Source organism: Ambystoma mexicanum, chromosome 3p (genome assembly GCF_040938575.1).
Source record: "Ambystoma mexicanum isolate Mex_15411 chromosome 3p, UKY_AmexF1_1, whole genome shotgun sequence".
In the NCBI taxonomy this organism is placed as follows: domain Eukaryota; kingdom Metazoa; phylum Chordata; class Amphibia; order Caudata; family Ambystomatidae; genus Ambystoma; species Ambystoma mexicanum.
Genome location: NC_090925.1, coordinates 71,603,489 through 71,629,396, shown reverse-complemented (window position 1 = coordinate 71,629,396; position 25,908 = coordinate 71,603,489).

Genomic DNA, 25,908 nt, shown 5'->3' with positions numbered 1-25,908 from the left:
GCTTTAAACTGCAGTAAAACATGTCTACACTATTTAGAGGTACATAGGATGCATGAAGTGTTGCAGTCTTGGTGCTATGTCCAGATGGATTGGAAGGGGTCGAGGAGGTTGTTTATGGTGATGTGTATTTGAAGATGGGTTGTGACGAAGCATTCCATCATTCTTGCGAGGTATGGCAGGCTAGAAATGGGGCAGTAGTTTTCCGTGAGCGTGAGGTTGAGAGATGTTTTGTGAGGAGAGGGGGGATTTCCCCAGTTTTTAGGTCACAGAGAACGGTGTCATATGAGAGACAGGAGTTGAGGATGTTGAGCCAGTGTGGCACAAGTGTGGTGATGCAATCTGATGGGACTTGAGGAGGGGATCCATATTCACGGTGTGCAGCCTTTATTTTGGCAGTAAGGGTGATGAGTGTGTTTCTGTTGTCAGTATCATTTTAATGATTCACCATTGAAGATCATCCTCTGTTTGTACAGATTCCGCCAAACAGGGTTTGATTCTGGAAGGATGTCTGGAAGGATGTTCCAGGACTCTCTTCTTTTCTGATATAGTGGGCCTCATTACGAGCCCGGCGGTAATCCTGCCGGACCAACCAGTGGGTTGCCACCGGACTCGTAAAATGTTACTGGCGCCTGATTTCCTAGTGTAACCAGGAGATTGCAAAGGGGCTCTATGGGCGTGGGGACACAGTAGTGCCAGCACTTCTGTGACTGGCCTGCCTACCATGGCCACTGCGCCAGGCAGGGTCAGACCTGTTGGGCATGCGGCTCCGGCAGGCCGACTCATAGTTTGCTGGTCTGGAAACAAGAGTGCATCTGAGCTTACTGGCACCCTTGTTTCCGAAACGGTGACCACCCTCCTTTTTACTGTGTCATGGGTTTGGTTTGTCAGCCTGGCTTTTTAGTTGCAGTGCCTCCTCCTCCCTTCCCATCCAGCCAGTGACCTGGATAATTTATTTCTGCACCCGTTTATAAATAATTTCATGCGAGATAACTTTAACAATTGAAAGAGGAACAGGGTCAAGAGGGGATGCAGATTTAAGCCTATTAATAGCAGATATAATGTCATGAGAGGAAAAGGTCGGGAAAGTAGACAAACCGCATTAGGCTTAAAATCCATACATTTGGGTGCAGTGTGATGAAGACAGGAACTAGTGATCTTGCTATGAATACCAACAATCATCTCATCAAAGAAGGTAGATAAGGAGTCACACAAGTCTTGTGAGGGAGTAATGCTAAAGTGTGACTTAGCAGGTGAAGAGAGCGACTGAACCAAACTAAATAGTGGTTTAGGTTGGTCTATCGCACTCTCAACCTGCTCACTGAAAGAAACGTGCTTCACAGAAAGAATAGCTTTCTGATAGGTAACTGTGGCAAGACGGAAAAAGGACTTCATCAGCTGAGCTATAGCTAATTCCCCATTTCCTTTCCACCTGTCTCTTTGAAAGAGATTTCAATTTATCATTAAACCAAGGATCCAAGGCACGATTTCGATTTTTAGTAATGCCGCGTTTAAGAGGAGCAATAGAATCTGCTGCATTAGAAAATGCCTTCTAGAGCAATCGGCCAAATTCCAGCCACGTTTCCAGATAGACAGTGTGGATCCTATTGAGAGAGGTGCCTTAAAATGAATAGAAAATGGATCCAAAAATAGTCAGACCAGGTGACAGGAAGTGCTGAGGAGACAGAAATAGATGTGACTGTTGCAAAACTAAGATCAAGTGTGTTACCCAGATTGGGAGTAGGGTATGTAACTAGTTGAGACAGCCCTACATCCAGCAAGGTGCCCAAAAAGTGAGATACCAAATGCACACTAGATTTATTGGCTGGAAGATGGAAATCATCAACAACAAGCAAATTAGAAAATGTCTGTTGAAGTTCAGATACAAGTACAGGGAACCCATAACCAAACAAGTGATTGTGCTCCGGAACGAGATACACCATTAGAACACACAGAGTAGCGGTTGCAGATATTGAAATGCAGATCAATAAATATTCCATTTTGAAATTGTGAGTAGTCTATATAGATGTGTTTTAAAAGAGGTTTTAAAAATCACTGAAACAAGCCCCCCCAATCCCAACATAGAATGTCATAGTCAGGGGCAGAGCTTGAATGACTGAGGGGTCAGAATGTTCACCAAGCCACGTTTTGGAGACACACAGTGTATCCGGTTTGTAGTCATCTATGAGATTGTAACAGTCTTGGGCATGAGCTAATCAGAGAGCGAGCATTAAGTAAAACACAAGTCAGAGAGGTGTGTCCCGCTCCAAGCGTTTGTGCCATACTCGAAGGAAACACACTAAACCCTGCGGGGCATGTAATATCATTAGGAGCCATCCTCAATACATCAGGGCGTGATATGCAGCCTACAGGGATAGTGGCTGGATTATCTGCCAGAGGGGGACCCCATGGCCCTGACGGAGCCCGGACAAGCACAGATGGGCAAGACTTAGGCATGTGAGGCGCTAGCCCGCTACGCTTGTCCGCTGCGCTGATAAGAGAATCATTCATTGTATAGACACATAGTATCACACTAGCTAAGCCCCTTCCACACACCATAATAAAAAGCAACAACAGACTGCAATTAATGTCTGCAACAAGGACGCCAGGCACCTTCCAGTCTTTATCAGCAGATACAAGGAACCAAAATAAGAAATAAACAGAACAAAATAAAAAGAACTGAAATAATAATAAAAATGTGGGGTCCAGTCACCTGCTGTGCACAGAACGCGCTGAATGGGACTCAGAATAAGACACATAACTATAAAATGACAGCCGAGTCGGCCGTACTGGGTCACGTGAGTTACAGGACTTCCTTCTTAGTTTTGAGCTACTTCTGAGCTTGTCCAGCTGCTTGATAAACCCAGTTTATCCACCCCGGTTTGAAGCAGGACAAGCTGCTAACGTGCACCTTTGACCTACTCACCAATTCACCAAATTCAAGATATGTCACCCAATCCTTGCTCTTACCTACATTTGAACCACATTTCAAACATGTAAGAAGCACCTAGAAGGAATAATAGATACTTTCCAGAATACTACGAAGAACTGAGCTGTGAAACCTGTGGCCTTTGTGTTATTCCAAGGAATCCTCGATACCCAAATCTCTTGACCTTAACTTGAACCCTCAGGATGATTCATGTGACTATTGTTCCATCCTGAAATACAATTCCCACAATATTCAGTCGGCATAACTATGCAGCTTCTGTTAGCTGTATGCTTTCCCATATAGGGGTGTGTTCATATTATATACTGTATTTGTATAGAAGCTTGTTTGGACAGTACCTATTTTTATAATGACCACATTATCTCTACCATGTTTTTGGGAGGTGTCCGCTGACTGTCTGCATCACTGGAAAACATAGCATGCAATTGGCCCATGCTAGCTAAGGTAAATGTGGTGCACTCACCAATTTACCTTATTTATCCTTTTTGAAGGAAACAGCTGGGCACCAATTTATGGAACCTGTTTAAGAATATTGCATTGCAGCCTTTGCTTTTCTTTGCACTATAACTTCTCAGCACAACAGGGTTTCAAACACGTTGGTTCTCCGAAAGGTATCAATACCAGGCCTGCAGACTCCATATGTATCACAAAAATGTAGCCAAAGTACCAAGATTATAGCCACCCAGGATTAATAAATGTATCATGGTTGAGGATTATAATGTATGACTATAATTGACCATTTATAATGCTTGCAATACCAAGAAGAGGTTTCTAAGCACAGGATCGGAATTCGAACCTGTGTTGCACTGCGTTGTCTTGCTTCCAAGACAAACACATTGCCCCTGAGCTATCCTTCTCCCCCAAGTTACCCATTGTATGCATTTCATTGTTGGAGAGAAATGCAGCATTATGGTTAGATGCAGACATGTGACCAAGAATTGTACATACAACTACAGGAGTACAAAAAAGGTCTGGGAGCCCTTCTACCGAGAACAAACAAAGCAAATAGCCTGTTCTCTGGGAAGGTACCCACTCGGGAGAGACTACAACCATGTTTTAGCTTGCTGTACCTTTCACAGAGAAGAAATAACCATTTGCATATCAGTCTTTATGCCACCCACAAGGGCAGTCCAGCACCAACATGCTAGGCAGTTCTCCTCTGAGCAAGAGTATCAACAGCAACCCCAGACGTGTGCTTCAGCCTAGTCGGGCCTCATCAGTGACGTGAAGCTGTATTTCTCTAAGCACAATGAGCTCGGAGTCCACGTCTGAATTACAATAGGTAATTTAGGCTGAAACTCCAAGTTCCTAAAAATTCAAAGTTACCCAGGGGAATCCAGATGAGGACCCCTTGCTCACTGTGCCTTAGAGCGGCTCAGCTTTACCTATTTGAGGAGGCCCAACAAGGCCAAACACGTCTGCTGATGGTACACTTCTTCAGAGGAGAGTTGTCTAGTATTTCGGTGCTGGACTGTCATTATGGGTGGGACCAGACTGATATGAAAATCGATATTTCACTTTTGTGAAGCGTGCAGTGACCTTAAACGTGGTTGTAGAACCGAGTTGAAGAAATCCCATAGAATAAGGTATTTGACCCATTCTCAGTAGAGGGGCTCTCACACCCTTGTTTAACTACAGGAGTAGTTTGGGATATTGCTCTAGTATTCATGTAGGGTATTATGAGGTTGAAAGATATAAACTGTACAGTTTCATGTAAAAAATAAAATGTCTGTGACTGTTTTACTGACTTTTCCTGGTGGTGTTTGAATCTGAGTTTTCAGCAAGGACCTTATTTTGTTATGAGCTCCTAAGAGGCATCAAGCTTCTCCAGTTTAGAAAGCCCCAATGGCAGTCATTACCATGTGCAAGAAACCTCACACAGCTCGTTTTTCCGGCTCCGTTCATCAGTGACATTTTACAGTGCATATGTGTACAGCTTTAGTGTGGCACATCCCGCCGTTCACCGGAGAAGTCCTCCCAAAGTCCAAAGGTAGTCTTTTGTCCATAAAGGAATGGACATGACACAGATTTTCATACAAAATCTGCCCGCAATCATGGTCATGGTTTCTGCCCGCCTTGGATGTGCCAGCGCTGCCCAAGCGGTCCGGATTTGGCCAGATGCTTGAATGGTATCAAGATTCGTAGCGGCGTAACATCCAGCCACAATATTTTGATAATGCCAGGGAAAGTTTGAATGTGGCCATAGCCAGGAACCGGGGGGCCAGGAAACATTTGAATGGGTGTACTCCCTCATCTCAACTTCTGAATTGCCAATTTAACCTTTAACACTGCTTATTTTCCTACCTAGTTTTCAACAGTCGATCTACTAAAGATAATGTTGGCATTCAAAAGCCTCAAGATACCAGGCTCTCAATTGGTTCCCATAGATTTATTTAAAAATAATCCTGACATCTGGGCACCCTTACTTCGCAATATTTGTAATACAGGTTTCCATCTAAGAAGCTTTCCTGTTTTGTGACAAAAAGTCAATAGTCTTCTATTTTACAGAAATGGCAGGTGAGAGAGACTGTCCCTCAAGCTATCACCCAATATCGCTTCTAGACAGTTCCCTTGAGACTTTTACCTAAGCCTTTTTAGTTAACTTACTGAATGGACAGTGAATAATAATATGTTATCACTAGTCCATCTTGGGATTCTATTTTTAATAGAGGACAAATCTATTTGTATTATAAAATGAAGCCTTATATGTCACTTTCTCAGACCTGGCCCCGGTCTTTGAATCCGTTGGCCCCAGCCTATGATGGCCTTGATTAAATCAAGTAGGCCACCCCTGGAGTATTCTATCAATTCCAGTAGCTCTATATCATGACAATTTAGCTGCATTCCATTTTACATACCCTGGCACACTTACCAAACCATTTATGATTACCGATGACACACACCAGGATGGGATAATGGCACTGCTACTATTTAGTCTATTAATTCATTCTCTTAATGCCAACTTGTGTCAAGTCCAAGCTGACACCCCCACAATTAGGCAGCACACTGATTGCTACTTTGGGATATCAAGATTATTTCATGCTCCTTGCTCATACAGCAAAGTCCCTCTAACTGCTGCTTGAAAGTGTTAAACAATAGAAGCTGAGCTTAGAGTCTCCTCAGTGACCAGCGGGACCCAATGACAGAACCAGCAATCATCTCCTTTATCCGTCAGGTGCAGCTTGTTCACAAACCTGTAGGACCCACTGCTCATAGCTAATACCATGCTATCGCTACAGTCAGTCGAGCCAATGGTATGGACAGACCATTTTTTGATTACATGTAAACTCAACAGACCTACACCATGTGCCAAGATACCTGTCCCTAAAATCTGGCTTTGCACATGGTTGTTCCATCAATTCACAGGATTTGGTTTCTCTTGTTGCAGCCAAATGCAAAATGGCTCCCCACATTTCTCTGTCTACATTGGCCCTATCCTTTCAGGAGGCGGCGGACAAGGTTGCTCCCCTTAGACTTATACAGCCCTGCAGGCTACCATCAGAGCCTTGGTTCTCCGATTCTCTTAAAGCGGAGAGGCTCAAACCTAGACAGATGAGCACAATTGGCGCAAAGGCTATGATCCCCATCTTATTTAGGCGACAATAAGCATCCTACTCTGCTGCTGTTAAGGCAGCAAAAACTCTATCTATTTCTGAGAACATTCAAACTGCTTTGTGTAAACCTAAAGTCTTATTCACTGCTGTTAAGGCTCTCTCCTCTTCCGACAAGCTGACTTCTAGTGTTAGACCTACAAAAAAAAACTGTGTGATGATCTATCACATTTCTTTATTACTAAAATGAACAACATCCGCCACAATATTGCTAAGACCTTTCTCACTGCTGATAGTAGTGATAATGAACCCAATCAGAGAGCACCATTATATGGACTAGCAGCTAGTCACAAGATCAAATTTTGCTCCCCTTCTGACGCTATCCTGGTAGCGATCATGAAAACTATCTCCCCTGATCTTCTATGGGAAATTACTGCAGCCATTAACAACTCCTGCCAGTCTGGGCCCATTCCTGCAGAGTTGGAAGCTGCTAGAGTGACCCTTTCTTAAAGAAGCCTACTCTAGACCCCACTGTTTTGGTCAATTTCCGTCCCATTTCACTCCTTCCCTTCCTTGCTAAATTATTAAAATCTTTGGACTCTACGTTACTCTCTTCCTACTTTGAATCCTCTTTTCTTCTTGACCCTGCGCAAGCCGGTTTTAGACCTGGCAGAGGCACAGAGAGTGTTCTGATCTCCGTCCAGGACGATATGGCCAGGCCGGTGAACTTGGGGGGGAGGTGGGGGCCCTAATTCTACTAGATCTGTCAGCATCCTTCGACACTGTCAACCACCCCATCCTGCTGTCCCGTATTGCCCAAATGGGTATATCTGGTCAAGTACTGGCATGGTTCACTTCACTTCGTTCCTGGCGGATCGTACCCTGACTCTCTCTTTGCGTCCTTTTCTATCTACTCCATCTCCCCTCAGCTGTGGAGTTCTGCAGGGTTCCTCCTTATCCCTGATTCTCTTTAACATCTATATTTGGGCATTACTCTGTCTCATACGCTCCTTTGGCATCAGGTGTTACTTGTATGCCAACGACACTCAGATTCTGATTTTTTTAGATCTAGATCAGACTGAGATGGCTTCGTGCTTGCGAGAATGCCTGATGGCGGTGGATTGGTGGATAAACTGCAATTGGCTTAAATTGAACAGCGATCAAGACTGAGGTTGTGGTGACGGGGAGTCCCTCTGATCCACCACTCTGGGTGTCCTCTTTCTGGCCTGCATATTTGGGCAACCTACCCATTTCCACAGGGAAGGTAACAAATCTAGGTGTTACACTATCAGCTTCGCTTTCTATGGAGATTAAGGTTGCTACTGTATGTCAAAATGGCCACCAGCAGCTGAAAGTTCTTAAATAAGTGCTGCCTTTAATTTCAGGGCATCTTCAACCCTGGTGGTAGCTGCCCTAATTCTATCATGACTGGACTATTGTACTTCTCTATATTTAGCCCAACCGAGGGGCCTCATCCAGAGACTACAACACCTCCATAATCTGGCCGCAAGTAGTGTTCTGCGCTCCTTCCTTTGGCTTAAAGTGTATAAGCGTATAAGATTCAAAGCTCAGTTTATTGTTCACCGGGCAATACACTATTTGGGAGCAGAGTTTCTGCAACCCAAGTTTGTGTGCTAGCTTCCTAGCCGCCAGCTTCTCTCTGCCATGCTGACCTGCTGGTTATGCTGCTATATCAATGTGCAAGGATAGGAGGTTGCTCTTTTTCCGTGGCTGCTGCTATTGCATTTTATGAGCTGCCACCTCCTATAAAGAAACTATCTGGCCATCTAGCTTTTAGGAAAGGGATAAAAACTCTTCTTTTCTAAATCTGAATCTGCTGGCTTTATCGTTTTTGATATGGACAGTTTGCCTTCTCTCTAGTGCCAAGATGCCCCTGGACGACCGTTTGCGCTGAAGGAATTCCATGAACATAACATAGCAAGAGGCAGGGGAATTAGACAAAAACACAAACACACAAAGAACTATTGAAGAACCATAACCAACCCTAGGCAGTAACAGCAACATATACTAGATGGCTCTAATGTTTGCTCACCAGAGGAGTTTACCAGTGAGACCAATTCAACCGTGCAAGATGGAAAAGGTAAAACGCCAGGTTCCTCTTACATTGCAGAAGAGTATAACTCTACTATATACTGGCACTCACAAAAACTCAACAGCTCTGTTGCTGTATATTGAAAAAAGTAGGGTCGATATGGCTCTCTGGGTCAACATCTTCAACGCATCTGACCCATGGCTCGTGTCCCATTACACAAGACCATTGTTCTGGACACCAGCTCCTTCTGTAAAATCTGCTTGAATTATGATAATTTCTAGCTGCAAATGGGGGTGTGTGGAGTAGTAAATACATCTGAGTTATCATTGAACCTTTTCCTGTTTCAAACAGGACACCTACATGATGCAGTTCACCCAAAGATGTATTGTGCTTCTATCCAATGAATAATCTTTAATAAGACCTGAAATTACCAATCTTTCATATGTCTATTTATGGTTTTGATATCCTGTGTAATGCTGCGTAACACACTGCATTCAGGCATGCACAATATGTTGTGCCGTACACAAAGGGCAATAACAGAGAGGGTCTGAGAGGGCCTGACCTAAATCAAACTAAGAGGAAAGGACACATCTGATAAGTGAAATGTTGCACCCAATACAACTTGCCCAACAGTTAAGGTCCTCAAGGTGCCTCATCCACCATGTACATTTAATGGTAAAGGGCTAACTCAGCCGGTCACCCTGCCGAGGTGGTAGAAATGATTATCATTACATTGGGCAGCAGTAATCCCGGTAATTACAGAAATTAGGGTATTGTTACTCTTGGGTAACACCCTCCCATGTTATAGACTTTATAATGAGAAAGTAATTTGCTGATAATTGTGACCAGGAATCACCATACCCTTTAATCACCTGAGTTACACCCTTGCAGGCGAAGGAACAAGTCTGTAATTAGCCAAGACATGTGACTAGCACCTGCAGGGATGAAGTCTTGCTGAACCCTTAGAGGTGTAATGATGCTGCTCTCTTAATATAAACTGATCAGCGAGAGAAAGGGAAGGCTGGGAGCATGTCTTGGGCACCATGAGTCCTGCAGCGATCATCATCAGATGGCATGACTATCCGCTTTGTCTAAGCTGTGCTTCTCTGCTTCTATCTCAGAGTGTACATCGTGTTCGTGCCGAACCCTGAATGCCCTCTGCTCTTGCTGAATGGAACTGCTCATGTATCCTGATTAAGCGGTTTCACATAGTAAGCTGTGGTAATATATCTTTTAATTCTGGGCGGTAATTCAGTAATAAATGAATATTGAATGAAAACTGTATAGATCATTTATTCACAGTGCTTAGTCTTTCAAAGGTAAGTGGCCAGTTCTCAGACTTAGGTATGGCTTCCCAGGTGAACTCAGCCTCTTGACGTCCTGGAGGTCATTTCCTGTTTGCCAAGAAGAGAAGAGCAACTGGACTCACCTGATCCAATGATCCAATGAGGAACTGCCCAATACAATGGGGGAGTCCCCGGAAGCAAAAAGACGCTCTGTTGGCCTACTCTGGTGTGTGTTTGTGTATGTGTGTCAAAAGGACATCATGAGAAGGCATTTAGGGGCTTTGGAGGGCAGACTAATTAGGACCAAATATAGGTAAATTCAATAAGTTACTAACAGCAAGCTGTGCTAGTTCTGGCGTCCGAGTCAGAGTTTGGAATTCCCCTCCATTTAAACATATTTAAAACATTGGGCGTGGATTTCTGCCTTTCCTTTTAGCTGGGCGTTGATTCTGCAGATGCTTAATTGTGATGATGTAATTGCAATTAAAATTTCTGATTAAAAAGAGTTTGTCAAATCTTTACATTCACTAAATTCTAGGTTGCCATGAATGTTCCCTAGCAGACATACATGTGCAACAATTCTTTCAGAACGCACACAAAATGTTCTGCCCACAGGTAAGGTTCGCATTTCATCATCACACACATATCAGGCTCCTGTGTTAGCAAATTTAAATTCCAGCATGAGCCACTTGCCTCATCACTCACAGTGCAAAAAGCAGAAGAAACAAGGGGCAGCCCAGGAAGAGGGATCCAGTAGAAGGCAATACATGTAGGAAGCATGTCATCTCCAGCACATGTACCATTCCTGTGGATAAAGTATCTATTGCTGCTCTATAGGAACAAAACACATTTAAAAAGTGACTATATGTGCATCTCATGACATGGTCATTATATAATGGTGACTCAGGCATCCACTGCTCAGATAGACTCACCTATTTCAAGCAATGACCTTCCAGCTGCCTGCAACTGTGTGGACTCGAGGGTGCGTTGTGGGGGGGGGGCCCTTACATGGGAGGCCCTCCCGCCGAGCAGATCGAAGGCGGAGAAGCCTGACGGCCCCCCAGCAGTCAGATCAGAGTGGGTGGGGTTGCGTGCTGCTAGCGCCAACTGATGCCCGGCGGTGCGGTCTCTGTAAACCACTCCATTGCCCTTCTCCACCGAGCACACTGCGTATAAGTGTACTCATTCTGCACAGTAACTTATGCGTACACTGTATTCCAAAATCAGTGGCTTACAGTAATGTTCACAAATATTGCATGCGCCCAGCATTGCACAGCGTGGATGACCGGTGAAGTTTACGTATACACAGTGCATGCAGAAGCAGAAAGGTCTTTACAGGATTGTAAAAGAGGCTCCCAACCCTGCCTGCCTGATGAAAATCTGTCAGTGCATAATCTTTACAAAGAAATATAGCACATGCCATGGCAGTGTCTCGTGCACCACTGAGGGCTCTGAGCCTGATGCCCCGCTGCTCTTCGCAACACAGGTCAGAGCCCAGGAATTACTCCTGTAAAGCTGCTGTGTTCACCACAGCACATAGAGTGAGTGCACTTACTACAGCACAACTCCGGTAGCATCTTCACCTTTCTGGGTATATATTAATTATGTGCAAGAACTGCATTGCTCAGAAGATAGCTCAGTCTGTTAACTCATTGGAGAGATTTGTGTACATGCCAGATCACAGGACCAAATCCCAGCAAGGCAGACTCAGCAATTCCTCACTCTGAGGTCGACAAACACTCTGGTGATAGTAACATCTGCTGTGTTACAAAACAACACACCTGCACCAGAATGCGCAAGTTATGCAAAGTAACATAGCATCAGCATGGTGCTGCTCTAGAACCCGGGTCTAAAAACTGGAATCAAACACCAATCAAGAGCATAAAGCATCAGGCTGAAGAGGTGATAAGGCAGCCAGGTGTGATACTTTAGGACCAAAGTGTCGAGGCTCCTATCCTACCATATATTTACCACTTGATGATAATGTGGTCCCGGGACAAATCATTTTATGCTGTATTCTTCAGAAGGTTTATCCTTCTGCCGTCCTGGCAGAATTGCTTAGCCCTTTGCCTCTCTTTTCAGAGAGACTATTTAAATGGAAGTGGCCCTAGACGGGGGAGAGCTGAGAAATGTTACAGACCTCTTTTGAGTTTACTTTTTGGGATTATTGGTCTGCATATTTGACTCAAATAGTGCTTTCATAATTTTGTACAATTTCGAATGTTCTTCACATCACAAATAACAATCTGTGCCTCTGTCAAACAATAAGTTTAAACATGTGTTCTTCAATTGTTTTTTTTTTTTCTTCGAGTTTTCTTGGAGTTCTTTGGAATACATAGTAAAATCCAGATCCGATTGTTTAGGCTCACATCAATTAGTGTTCTGGCACTTGCATACTTCCCTTGATGATGGAGAGAATCATTCTCCTTGTGCAGGACACATTCCCGTAAACATTTTGAAAACACATGTCATTCTGGATTATTAAGTGGTTTGTTTACTTCTCAAGTCAGATCTACAGAAGAGTATCGGTTTAGTTTGTTAATGTCAAACATTCATAAATAAGTGATGTAAGAAAGGAAATGAGAGACATTGTGCTCAGGTTCCAGAATTGCAGGCTGGGATCACATTGCAGTGAAACTGTGTAACTATCATATGAGACCCTGAGCAACTTGTTTAATTTATAGTGCCTAGCATATCTGCATTGCTAGTCCTTAAATAATTCAAGATTGTAAGCCCATAAGAGTGATTTAGTTCTCAGGGTGCACGCTTCAAAAAGACCTCCCTCAGGGTTTAGGTGCCTATGGTGCTATATCATATATTATAACAGTGGCCATCGCAATATTGCCTACCACAAAGCCATCAGTTTCTCCGCACACTCATGACACTCTTCTAATCTCAGTTTGTTCACGTGTTCAGCACATTCAACTCTTCCCTGCCCCATTACACTTCCCCCTTCCCTGCACTTGCACATTCTCAATGTCACTGGGCCCAGTAAGATCGTTGTTTTGTCCTCCCGTGCACCCCCCTTTCCTCGTCGAACCTTCAGCACTTGTGTATGGGTGCGCTATAAATAAAATATAATATTTTATCATATATCATATCATCGTATTATATCAGTCTATGCTCCGATCCATGCACCTTCCTGGTAAACTTTCATCCATATACTATATTTATGCTATGGTATGTTGACCGTTGTTGTTGCTTCCAATTGATCCTTGTATCCAGACTTCAGGACATGCACATTCTGCAAGGCTGGTAATCTGAGTCCTCGTTCTATGCTTGGATCCCAATTGGCCCTTGTATTCAATCTTTAGCACATGCATATTGCTCAAGGCTGCTAATCTGAGTCCTGTCTCTATGCTTGTGAAAGTGTATCTTTTTCTCAGGGCTACTGATCCTTCTGCTGCATCTATACTACCGCCTGTATACCTTCCTCATGGCTGTTTTGGGAAAATGGTCCTGACTTTCGGCTATAACACAAGCAGCCTCATTACGAGGTTGACAATGCAATACAAAATGGCGGTAATGTGGTAGTAATTCCGTTACCGCTGCATTACCACTTCATTACTGCCCCTAGGTAGGTTTACCAGCAATTGGTAAAATAACCAACAGCGGAATTACCGCTGGTGGTAATTCTGTCAAAATACCCATGGTGTCCTACAGACTCCAAAAAACGAGTTCTAACACTACCTACAACTACTAATCTTGCAGTAAATCAGCAGGACCAAGTGGCAGCAACCGCAATTCTGTTTGGTGGTATTCCATCAGATTTACCACCTGAATACCAACCATCACACTCGTAATGAGGTCCAAGGATCCTTGTCTTGCATTGTCAATGCTGCCCTTTAAATGCCTCTTGTTTATTATTCTGATGAAGAAGATAAGGAGATGTGAAGTGATAGCCGTGCTTATTATGATAACTGCCGGGGCAGCACATCAAGACATTGTGACTGTGATGTGACCGAAGGGGAGGTTATTCGACTCCTCATTCCTTTGGGTTTGGGTGGGGCCCCAAATGTGTGTTTATCCCGGCCCTCAAAATCAATTCAGATTGCCCGGTACAGGAGAGGTTCAGGTCTCCTGTGCTAAAGACACTGCCTATCTTTATGGTGGCACAGCGCCAAAAATGGCATCTTTACAAAGCAAACGTTGTAAGCAATTATTACTAAACTGCAATGGAATAAAGAGACCCACAGGGACCCAGCGCATCAACAAACATCTTCCTGAGATTTTTCTGTAGTCTCTGGAGGACAGACCCTCTCAGACAGTGGGTGAAAGCTATAAGTGTTTCATAAAAGCAGCGGAATGTGCACTGGACACTGCAAATTAGAGGAATCGGATTTACCGAATTATAAAACATATGTTCAAAAATTCAGAATCTTTGATCCGTGAAAAAGGCTTGGAAACACTGCAAATGTCAAAAATGTTACCCCCTTTAGAAAAGTATGAGCAAAATACTTAAGGACAGCCACAAAAGCTTACCATACTTTTGGAAAGGGGTTTTTGTGGTCTTAGTGACCCTTTGGGGATTTTCCCCAATCATTCTGTGTTGTTTTGTGGTTTTAAAATTTAAAATGTATTTTTTATTTTTGCTGCTGTTCTGTGGTGTCTTGGACGACCTGTCTAGTCATGCCTTCAAGGGAAACGCATGTCTCTTTGCCTTCTGATCACAAGAACTGGTCATTGTTACTGTAGGCCAGCCCCGGATCACCGGGCTGGTCTCTGAGTGTGCCGGAGAGCACCCGAGACAAACCATGTGTGCTGCACTCACGCAGCAGACAAAGGAGTGGGGATCACCCCACTCGCTCCGGAGCACCGGAGCAATCCACGTGGCTGAGGGCACCCAGCACACGGCAGCCCCGGCTCTGGGGGCACCCAAGCCGGGGTTGTAACATTCAGCCATGATCATATGGCTAGGCCGCAGAGAGGGCGGCATTGCCAGCAGGGGCGCCGACCTCGTGGAGGGCCCCATCCCTGGTCCTACTCCATGCGGTGCTGCACCAGCAACGTGCACCAAAAAGAACGACACCGGAGTCAGTTTTGTGTCAACTGATGAGCCGGAAGCGGCTCGTCCCTTTTATTTACATGATCACATAGTTACCCCATGTGACCAGAACAACAACTCTGCAAGGTACCAAGTCCCCCCAGAAGGGGTGACAATCAACACTCCTCCTTTTTCATAACAATAGCTGAAATGCAAAATAACACCACACTGCACACACTAATACTATGATTCTAACTCTCACTAGTCATCCCACTCCCTGGGCTGACGTGTCCCATAGGATGACGTTCTGGGTTGATGGTGACATGTTACCATTTGACCTCCAGGCACACCCTTTATTAACCTAGGTGGGGGATTTTACACCCCTGACCACCACCACTCATGGCTGACACTCTGCACCCCCAAACACAACAATGCAATATGACACACGTTTTCGGCTGAACTGGTCCTGGTCTGAGGGCCACCAGTCCAACCTCTTCCGGACAGTTCAGGGTTCACTGACGTGCAAGGCCACCCCTGTGGGTATCCGGGACTACCTCGGCACCGTCTCCAGGCAGTGGAACACAACCATAGCCGTATGCTGGCGGCCAGATGAGAGTTCAGGGCCAGCAAAGCCGCACCTGGTGGTACCAGGGGCCACATCAACCTGGTGTGTAGCTGATGGTAATCGGCGGACACGCAAGCACACAGTCCAGGTGGGTACTCACGCCTCTGGATGCCCCACCGGGCCACACATGTCACGTTCACAGGTGACGTAGGCTCCTTTTACTACCCCCGTCAGGAGTTTCTGTGGCAAGGGAGGGCGCACAAGCACTCATCAGAGCTGCAACCCCCTCGGCACTCCTCCTTCCTTCTCGGGGTTCATCCCCTTTTGGCTCTTGAGTGTAGTTAGGCCATGTCCCGTAGCCACCCAAGATGTCAGGAGGGCTTCCCCTCCTCTCTTCGCGGGCGACTGATGAGCCTTCAGGTCCCTGCTGTGGTGCCTTCAGTTGGTAGGCTGTCTGGGCAGATGACATCAGGAAGCAAACGCACGGGCCAACGGGGAATGAGCACAGTGTGCCAGAGCACGGCACTTCAATGCCTCTTTTTCGTCCCGCTAAGGCTGATAGGCGAACCAATGTATCCCCAACCTGCCCCACTCTTTGTTTTAAGATGGGACACAGCTGGTGGGTTTAGCCCTGAGGGAGCATGAGCACTCCTGGTGGAGCCGCTAACCTCATGGGGCAGAGACTCGGAAAAAGGGGGTGGGGGAAGGTGGTACGTCCCCTGTCCACCTTGAAGACTGGATGCCCAAGTCCCTGGCCTTTCTTCAGTGCGGGTGGACGACTTGCAGGTGGGCCTTGAATGACACAGAGAGCATGGGGCGGGGTTTGATTGGCCCTGATGATCCCTCTCCTCCAGGTGACACTGGCTGGCTCGCACGTCTCATGGACCATAGTCTGGCATTAGCCGATTCATCTCACCGTCATGTGAGGTAGTATGCCACGCCCCCTTTTTCAGGCTGGTGTGGTGTTTTTTTGTTCCGTTGGCTGTGTCGCTTTTGGGACGCCACGGGCAGTAATGGGCCACACCCCCAGGCCGGTGCGGTCCTCCTCGTCCATGTTTCTTTTTTTTTTATTCAGCACCGCGGCAGGCCAGGTTCTCGATGGGCTGCCATGGGCATGCATTACCTTTTGCTGTTTTGTTTTTGTCCACAGCTCCAGTCAGAGCACTTTCCTCATCTTTTTCTGGCAGCCCTGGGGCGGGCCGCTACACGCTCGCACACGGCCTCTCCCGCTCCGCTCACAATGCTATCTCAGCTATCAGAGCGGGCAGGGGAGAGCCTGCTGTGCTTCAGCAGCCACCTCGGAGACAGGTAGGCCACGCCCCCTTTCCACGGCCTCTTGCCAGGGCTGCCTCACCTCCGCAGCCACCGCCATTTCGGGGCAGTCTTAGTTGTTCGGCGGTCCCCTTTCACCGCAGCCACCGCACAATCGGGCCACCACTCACAATACCGCCTGGGTCGCGTGGCTGACGCCGCCTCCCCCACTTCTTCTTGCAGCCACCACCGCTTCTTCTTGCGGCCACAGCCGCATGCTATCCTGCAGGCACCAGGTATCCCATGCCATGAGAGGACACGGGCCCTGGGCAACCCGCAGAGCGGCCAACGCCGCACCAAAACCAGAAGTCCGGCCTCAGCAGCCCGCATACCCACGGGGTCCGAACACCTTCGTCGCCATTGTTGCTCTGAGTGTGCCGGGGGGACCCGACACAAACCATATGTGCTACGCAGCAGACAAAGGAGTGGGGATCACCCTACCTGCTCCGGAACACCGGAGAAACCCACGTGGCTGGGGGCACCCAGCACACGGCAGCCCCGGCTCTGGGGGCACACAGGCCGGGGTTGTGACATTCAGCCATGATCACATGGCTAGGTCACAAAGAGGGCGGTGTTGTCTAGCAGGGGCGCCGGCCTCGTGGAGGGCCCCGTCCCTGGGCCTACTCCACGTGGTGCTGAACCAGCAGGGTGCACCAAAAGGAACGACACCGGAGTCAGTTTCGTGTCGACTGACGAGCCGGAAGTGGCTCGTCCCTTTTATTTACATGGTCACATGGTTACCCCATGTGACCAGAACAACAACTCTGGAAGGTACCATGTCCCCCCAGAAGGGGTGACATGCAACAGTTACGGTTGCTACTAGGTCTTGTCCAGCAAGACTTCTTCCATATTTGTCGTCTCTTGGCTCTTCTGGACCTGAACTGAATGGTTTGGACTGGAGATGCTTGAGTTAGTAAGTTTACAAGGAGGAGATGACTTTGCTGTGGTGTTCATGTCGTTGGATCAGAAATAACAGCTCTGTGCGTTCAAAGGTTTTGTGGTGTGTTTGTTCATGGTGAGACCAGCCATGACGTACCCAAGATCGGGCATGTTTGTTATGAGGGGGGAGTTTTTGTGGTGACCCATTTGGGCTCATGTATGCATATGAAGTGCTCAAAAAGATGAATCAAGGGTGTTTGGTATGGGGTGTGTCATTTTGATGGTGGTGCTTAGGGCAGGAGGCTGGAAGTTGGTAGCTAGTATTGGCTTTGGGTGAGGCTATGCCATGGGGGCCTTTCATCTATCTGGTCCATTGATGATACTGGTTTTGGTTTTACACCCCAAAAGACCAGGGTATTGTATCCTTCACATAGAGGTTGTTTGTTGCAGTTTACTCATAAATGGAGCAGCAGTCTGGCTGGGGATTGGCCTCTCTACTGATTCTTTGTTGCAGCCTCTTTCTGATATGTTTGTTGTCTGCCTGAGGATGTATTCCCCTGCTCTGGAGTTGTGTCATTGTAGTGGTGGACTCCTTATAGGTTCCAAAGGATGTGTGATCTTCTAGGGTCTGGCAAAGAGCCAGGTTGAGAATATCGTCGAGAAGAGGAGGAATTCCGGCACCATGCTGATCTTTTCTGCCATCAAATTCCCAAGTCTAGTGATCATGAGATCAAATTATGATCCTACAAAGAAGCTCATTTTAATGAAACAGACAATTTGGCGTTGGAGAGCCATTATCTGTTGACCTTCACATAGGTGCTTCCATGCAACCAGGCAGTGCTACTTTGAATTGTGAGTGCCTCAATTACTTTTAAAACCTGCCCGACATGCTTGCCACTGTACAAAATGATCTCTGAGGTATTATCAGCGGGATACCGGCACAATACCATTAGTGTCTCCGCCTCCCGATATCCCGGTATTAGGACTCCATGGGATGGGATTGCCTGAATCACTGGCACTGGTATTGCTGGTGCCGGAGATTCACATATTCCTTTGTCGGTAGAGGTATGTTCTACCGGCAGGTCAAACTTGAAGTATGCCAGTCTGGAAAAGCATGCCGGAGCCAGAAAATAACATTTCTTCCAGCATTTTTTTCCAGACCGGCACACTTGTAAGGAGGCCCAGTGACTGTTAGTACTGATGTGATTTGAACTTTTTTACTCAGTCATAGAAGCATACTCGTTTCTCAGTACTTTGTTTCGTGTAGCTTCTTTGACAGATGCTCTGCGATGCTCAAATGTTTTTCATGCAGTCAACCCTAATTCTGATCATGAAGTTTACTGAGAGGGTTCTGTGCTGGATAGTGCGATAAAGCTAAATACCTCCAGTTGATTGCAGGTGAAAATGTGATTTTCTAACAATGATCTTAATTTGAGGTTATGGCTTTAGCAGTCCCTCCATCATGATTCCAAAGTTCTCCATCAATCTGGACATTTGAAACATCATCCCAAGTTCTCTGGGCAGTAATCAATGCAGGCTGTTGATTTTATTGGGAATAGGTGTCACACTCTTGGTCATCTAAGAGTTAATTTGGTTGAGCCATTTGGTTTGGTCACTTCATGCTGTGCTATTGTCATTGGAGATTTTAAAAAAGGATTTGGTTATTGTCGTTCTAGTCGTAGCATGTGAGGCCATGCAGTTTGATGAGTCTCATCAGTGGAGCCATGTACACTGTCAAGAGGAGGGGAGACAGGCTTTATCCTTCAGCTGCTTCTCAGGTGATACTGCATGTTGTTTATTGGATAAGAGGTAGAGGGTTGGTTTCTGTTTTTTCATTGAGGAATAGTAGTGCTGTGTAAACCGCATTTCCCTGCAGACATCTCACCCCATTTGGGGATGGGCCATTTCACCACAGTTTACTATGCGAGATGGCAGGCGTGGAAAGTGGGTAGAGGAAACAATGTGAGGTAGAGGGGTAAGCTGCAGGTAGGACGAGCATGATTAAGAAAGGACCCATTTTCAGACTAAAAGGAAGGTATTCAAGAGGATACTGCTTGAGTATGAGAACGAGCGAGAGAGGAGGATTGAGAAGGAGGTGCAGGAAGGGAAGAGAGAATGGAATGCAATTGTAGGACGTTGTTAGTTAAATAATAAGCAATATCTGAAGAGGGGAATGCAGGGTCAGAGCGAGGAGGCAAGAGTAAGCAACCCACAATTTGCAAGAGTCATTGACGATGAGGACAGCAGAATTGAATAGGGTCAAAGAAGTACAGTTCTGTGTCAGCTTCAATTCGGGATCAGAGGAAAAATAAAGAAATGAAAGAAATAGATGATCAGAAACATAATGAGATTTATTCCATCAGCATTCGGCGCAATGGAGGGAAGAGCGCAAGGTGCAAATCTAGATGGTGAGTCAAGGATGAGTAGGTCTGTGGGATGGTGAGAAATGTAGAGAGGATAGGAGGAATCAAGGGCAGAAGTAAGCGTGATATATTTGAGATTTCAATGAGGGGAGATAGGGATGTAGGATGGAGAGGAGAGGTTAGAGAAAGGGGTGTGACTAGTATGCAAATACGGGAAACATAGGCTTGCAGTTGCATGGCAGATGTGTTGAAATATGCACCCGAACCACAAAAGAGCATGTACTACTGGCAACCCAAGTCCAGGATTGGAGTTAGTCAGGGGAAAGGAGACCTTTCAATTGGGAGAGTCGCAGTGATACCATGTTAGTGGGTGTGGGAAGTCGAGTGTCCCAGAACTGCTCTTTGACGTGCCAACGGGAACTCCAGGGCAAGGCACTGGTCCAGATTCTTACAGGGATTCAAGGTGGTCTAGAAAAGTGTGTTCAAGCACAGATGGCTCTGTGAGTTCTATTGCTGGAATGGCAAGGCTGACCCCGCAAAAGAATAAGCAATGTAGGGACATGTGACAGGTTTCCATCTGTCAGGGGACACCTAGTGTTGCTGGGCCTCCTTTCAGGAATATTCCAGAGAAATGGGCACATAGATAGCATGCTGAATTGCATAATCAATTTACCTTCCTTTAAACACCCAATTGGCCTTAAGAAAGTGAGTAAATATTATACATTTATCAATTGCCACCTCACCTTAGTAGAACAGAAAATACTAACCAGCAAACATTTACTGTTAATCCAGATAATTGTTAAGCCCAAAACTATGATTTATTAGAATGGGGTTTCTTTGAAAATGAAGCCCAGTGGTAAAACATCATTGGGAATTTTGATTATCTATCACATCTGCTGATGTCCAAGGTGCATCGAAATAAAATTCTGGACAAACATAAATACACATTTCCAAAGACTATATATGTGATACATAAAGAACTAAAGTCAAATCTGTTTTGTCATCACCTAAACTGTGCTGCCTGGGATTGTAGCTAAATATGTGTTAAGATGAATGATTCTGCAGTTCTTTCTCACAGACGTTCCACACAGATAGCTTGAGCCACAGCCAAGAATGTCTTTTATTCTCCCAGTGAGAAATGATCACCGATCATCTTTATGCACATTGGGGACTTCTGAGAGGGCAGTGCTGGACTCACAACAAACCAATATGGCCTCTTCAGAAAACTTGATCCTGCAAGGGTTAATTAATTGTAGTCGGAGTCCTTTGCTAGATACATGTGCGTCAATGGAAGGAAATGACTCAGTATTGTAGCTCCTAGACATTAAAGTAAACTTTGTCCATATTGGAAACTCCCTACATGCTTAGTTCCCCCCCCCCCCAGTGACTCCTTTAGGAGGAGGGCTCTCAGGGAAGTGGTGTGAATGATGGGTCTTTGCATCTGGACATGTCCCCATTGTGTTCTAGCAGGAGTCTGGAAAGCCACGCATATCCTACTAGTCTTTTTCATTCAATGAAGGGGGAGCCCCTCACTATGTTGGCTATTTGTCAGAGCTCCTGACACCTCACAGGCACCTTCCATGAGAGTGAAGACACTTGATCAGAGGGGAGAGAGAGACCCATCCCATAGCTTTTCTGTGGCACAACAGCTGGAAGAACAATTGAGATTGCCTGCAGAAGAGGACAAAGAGACGAGGATACCTTGGTAGGTACTCTGCACACTTCAGCGGGAAGAGGAAATCACAGAGGACATTTCCAGCCCTAATTGTTTCTCTGTAGGTCAGCCTCATAACCATGTAAGACATTTGCCATCCTCTATGGCTCAGTAGTCAAAATAAATTACTTGTAGCTTGTCTTGAGAAGCTGAGACATATGAAACTACCACTGAGCCACACAATCCCTTCCTGCACTGAGCCTTCAAACACCTGCTATGCCTGTTGAGGAACACAATAGAAAAAGATGAGTTGCTTCGGTTCAAACCATACAATCCGTGATGGAGAATCTTCAAACCACTGAACATCTTCAAGACACCTGTAACAAACTATCTGATTTGCCTGTGATGGAACTTCTCTTCATTACAGTTGGGCCGCACGGACTCGAATATCGCCACAGTTCCTGGCCACCACCGAACCACCCATGTGCTAATACACTTGAAAAGGCTCAGAAGCCACTAGCTCAAAACATTCCAGCTGTAGAAAGTGCCTCGAAGACTAGCTTGATGCTAGAATTTTTTTAGCATTCTGAAGAGAGTAAATAAGAGAACGTGTGCACTACTTGCCCTATTCCAGGTATTTGTTGAACTATGACCCTTGGTCTTAACATTTCTACGATAGTCTGGTTAAGTCCTTGTTCACTAACAGGGTCAAAGACGTTCTTTTTCTCATTTTGTTTTGTTTTCTTTATTCATTGAACCTATTTCCAATACCCTTCCTGCAGAGCGAGCCCCCATTTACCAGCCTGCCTACAAGTATATACACATGTCAGTGACTTCCATGGAGCTCATTCTGCTAAAAAGTGTAATTTAATGGCTTGTACCTGGTAAGTTTGCACTGAGGTGTAACCAGGTCCCTGCAGCCAAATGTTTGTCATTTGCAGAGCGGAGTGCAAACGTGCAGGGCAAAATATGGCCTACATGTGTGTACGCCGCCTTTTGCCAAGCACTTTTTGTGATTAGTGTAGCTCGTAACTGTGTGGGCATCATTTTATTGCAAATGCTATTTGGATACAGGCGGCCATCAACGTTAGCACTTCCATGCTTTTGGGACCACTGCATGCAATATTACACATGGTGAAATTGCTTTTATGCTTTCCTATTACACTCTATCTTGTAAAGAATGAAATGCTGCATTGAGATGACACTTTGCAAACAGCATTCATCTATGGATTCCATAGGAATCCATTAGTTTTACGCTTGCATGAAAACCTCATGCAGGTGTCAAATGCCCGTGAAGGAAAGCACGGCAGTGACCTTAATGTAGCTTTGGGCTCTTTCTCCGCCTTCAGAAAAAAATGCAGGACATCAAGGTGTAAAAGCATGACCCCTTGCTTTTACTCGGTCCTTCCCTGCTTTGCACCATGTAAATGTACCCCCTGTGTGTTTATTATATTTTTTTACCTCTTTTGAATTGAATTGCCACTTGGTGCAAGTTTGGGCATAGCGCACAGAAGTCTTAGACCCCCAACGTTTACTTCTTGTGTTCATAATAAAAAATTTCATCACATACATCAGCATGAACACGTGTGGTTAAGTCGCAGATATAGAATTCAAGTCCTATAATATGTTATGCACCCCCCTTGGTTACCTTGCTTTCCAAATAAAATCCTACAGCCTCCATTCACCCCCTGGCCTGGGCAGAATCTGAAGCTCCAAAGCTCCAAGAAGACCCTCAAATTTCAAGCATGAGAGTTTGCTCTTGATAGAGTCACATGTTCACCATTACTGCAGCTCTGTCTGGTAGTTGGCTTGCAGGTCAGCAAGAGTAACATCTGTGATGAATGTCTCTGGGGCGTTCAGTAGTCCTGTGATTTCGACTTGTCATTGCTTTGGCTTGCAGACTTTGCAAAGTATGATAGGTTTGCTTGAATACTTAGTGTGGCTAAATCTGCCATGTTTTTGTTACGTTGCTCTTTTTATTTGATCCTATTAGTACTTCTATTTTTAGTTTGTTTTTTAAAATTGATTGACTTTTGGCAAAAAGGTCGTTCAGACTGCTCTGTTATATTTTCAATTGATTTATAAGTTTGTTTTTTAAATTTTAGTTGATCGTTCCTAATTTGTTTTTTAATTAGTACACCCTGTGTGTTCTTTCCACTGACTCGCTGCAACTCTTAATAACATACTTTGGTTGATTTTGCCTTTTTAACTCTGCCATTTGCACTTTCATTGTAGCGTGATTGAACTATAACATCAAGCAGTGTTGTAGTCCTTGCGCCTTTATCTTTTGTGTCAGGCGTGTTAGCGCCGGCGCGTTAGGGACCAGCCAGTCTGTGCTGGTCTGTGGTGCGAAGGATGCCTAACAAGTGAGTACCTGTCCATATTTTTGGTCTTTTTAATTATTTCCTTGTGCCCCTGCTTATTATGCAACCCCTCCAGGCCATTGACACTGCCTGAGGCGTGCTGGGACTATGCCCTTCCCCAGGAGTTGCTGAAAGGCTAAGTAAGTAACGCAGCTCTCTGCCTTTCCTTGCCTTTCCTTGCCTACTATCCATCCTGTTCCAGAGAACGTGATGGACAGCGAGTTAACCAGATCCCTCATCACTGCAAATAATAACATAAAACCCTTTTCTACTCATATTTTAAATCACATTCTAACTAATGAAATGCAAGATCCAGAGGAACAAGCAGATCGTAAGGAGGATGGACACAACACTCCACCATATTCTACAGGTTCTGAGATGGTTGTTGACTCCACCCACAGAGACACTAACTCTTTTGCCCTTGCTCGTGATCCATTAGACCCTAATAAAAAGATTATGTTTGCACTGTTGAATAACAGTTAAGTTGTCAAACCCGCCACCGAAGTGACAGATATACTGACAACATATCATTTAAATATGATCTGCCTTACAGAAGCCGGCTTAATGATTTTGCTAATCATGCAGTAATACTAGCTACACCCCCATGTTATAAAGTTACCAGATCGGACCGTAAAGAAGGTAGAGGAAGAAGGGTTGCTATCATTCTTAGAGACTCCTTCCAAATCTACATCCGCCATACTACCAGGTTCGATAGCTGTGAACATCTCTCCATCAAATTACAGATCGATGACTATACCACCATTAACATAATAATCATGTACCAGCCCCGTCGAGTATGCCTTCACTCGAGCAATTACTCAGCGTGCTTGGGAATCTCACCAAACCCAGTGCACTTGCAATACAATTAGGAGATGTCAACTTGTGGGATGATGACAAAATTGACTCCATCGCTGTCTTTCTTGTTAGCTCCCTTCTGGCTATTGGGCTTCACCAACTTATGAAACATCCCACACATAAGGTCATATCTTGGACTGAGTAATTATTCTAATGATAATTATAATTGGTTATTTATAACACACTCAATATCCAGAGGTTTCTAAGCACGGACTCGGGGATCGGACCTGTGTTGCTCCGCGCAGTCTTGTTTCCAAGGCGAGCACGTTGCCCTGAGCTATCCTCCCGAGACACCGTGGGTACTTACCCATAATCTTCAGGTCCTGTCCCCTTATATTACCTCATGTCTTTAGTCCGACCACCATTTTATCTTTTTTCATCTCCTCCTTCCAACCCCATTTTAAAAGGTCTGCCTAGAACCACATCTTGAAATTAAGACTCGAAACCTCAAAAGTGTTGCTTGGGCCTTGTCGTTTCTTCACTCCCACCATCTCCTGCCCCAAAGGATACAAACTTTTTGGTACCGGAATTTCTTTAGCTAACAGCTGAAGCTATAAATAAGCTAGCCCCGATCACTGGGAAGAAACTAAAAACAGAAGTTGCAGGTAGATCGTGGTTTTACACAGATTTCATAAAGTGTAGGAAGCTTAAAAGAACATCCAGAAGACAATGGAGGAAAAATCCCTGTTCCCATTCCCTCGCCACTTATCGCCTGGCTGCTGCTGATTGCAAAAAAAGCATTCTTAGCAGCAAAAAGGTTTGAACAAAGGATCATTAACGCCAAATCCGATAAAAATGAACTATTTACCGTCTTAAAAGAATTGGATGGCAGTAAAAGTTCTACCAATACAGTCCCTCTAAGTAGCTCATGGTGTCAAAGAATCCAAGATGGCTTATCTATCAAAAAAGAACACCAGTCTGTTATTAATAATAACAGACTAAAGTTCAATTGACTTAATTCGGAAACTAACATTCCATCAAAGACTAAAAATACACAACACAACCTAAACACTTTAAAAACTCAAAACACCATACAAATGTATAATAGTCATCTCTAAGTAAAATAAAATTAAATGTCAGAGTATAAAAATCACAACATC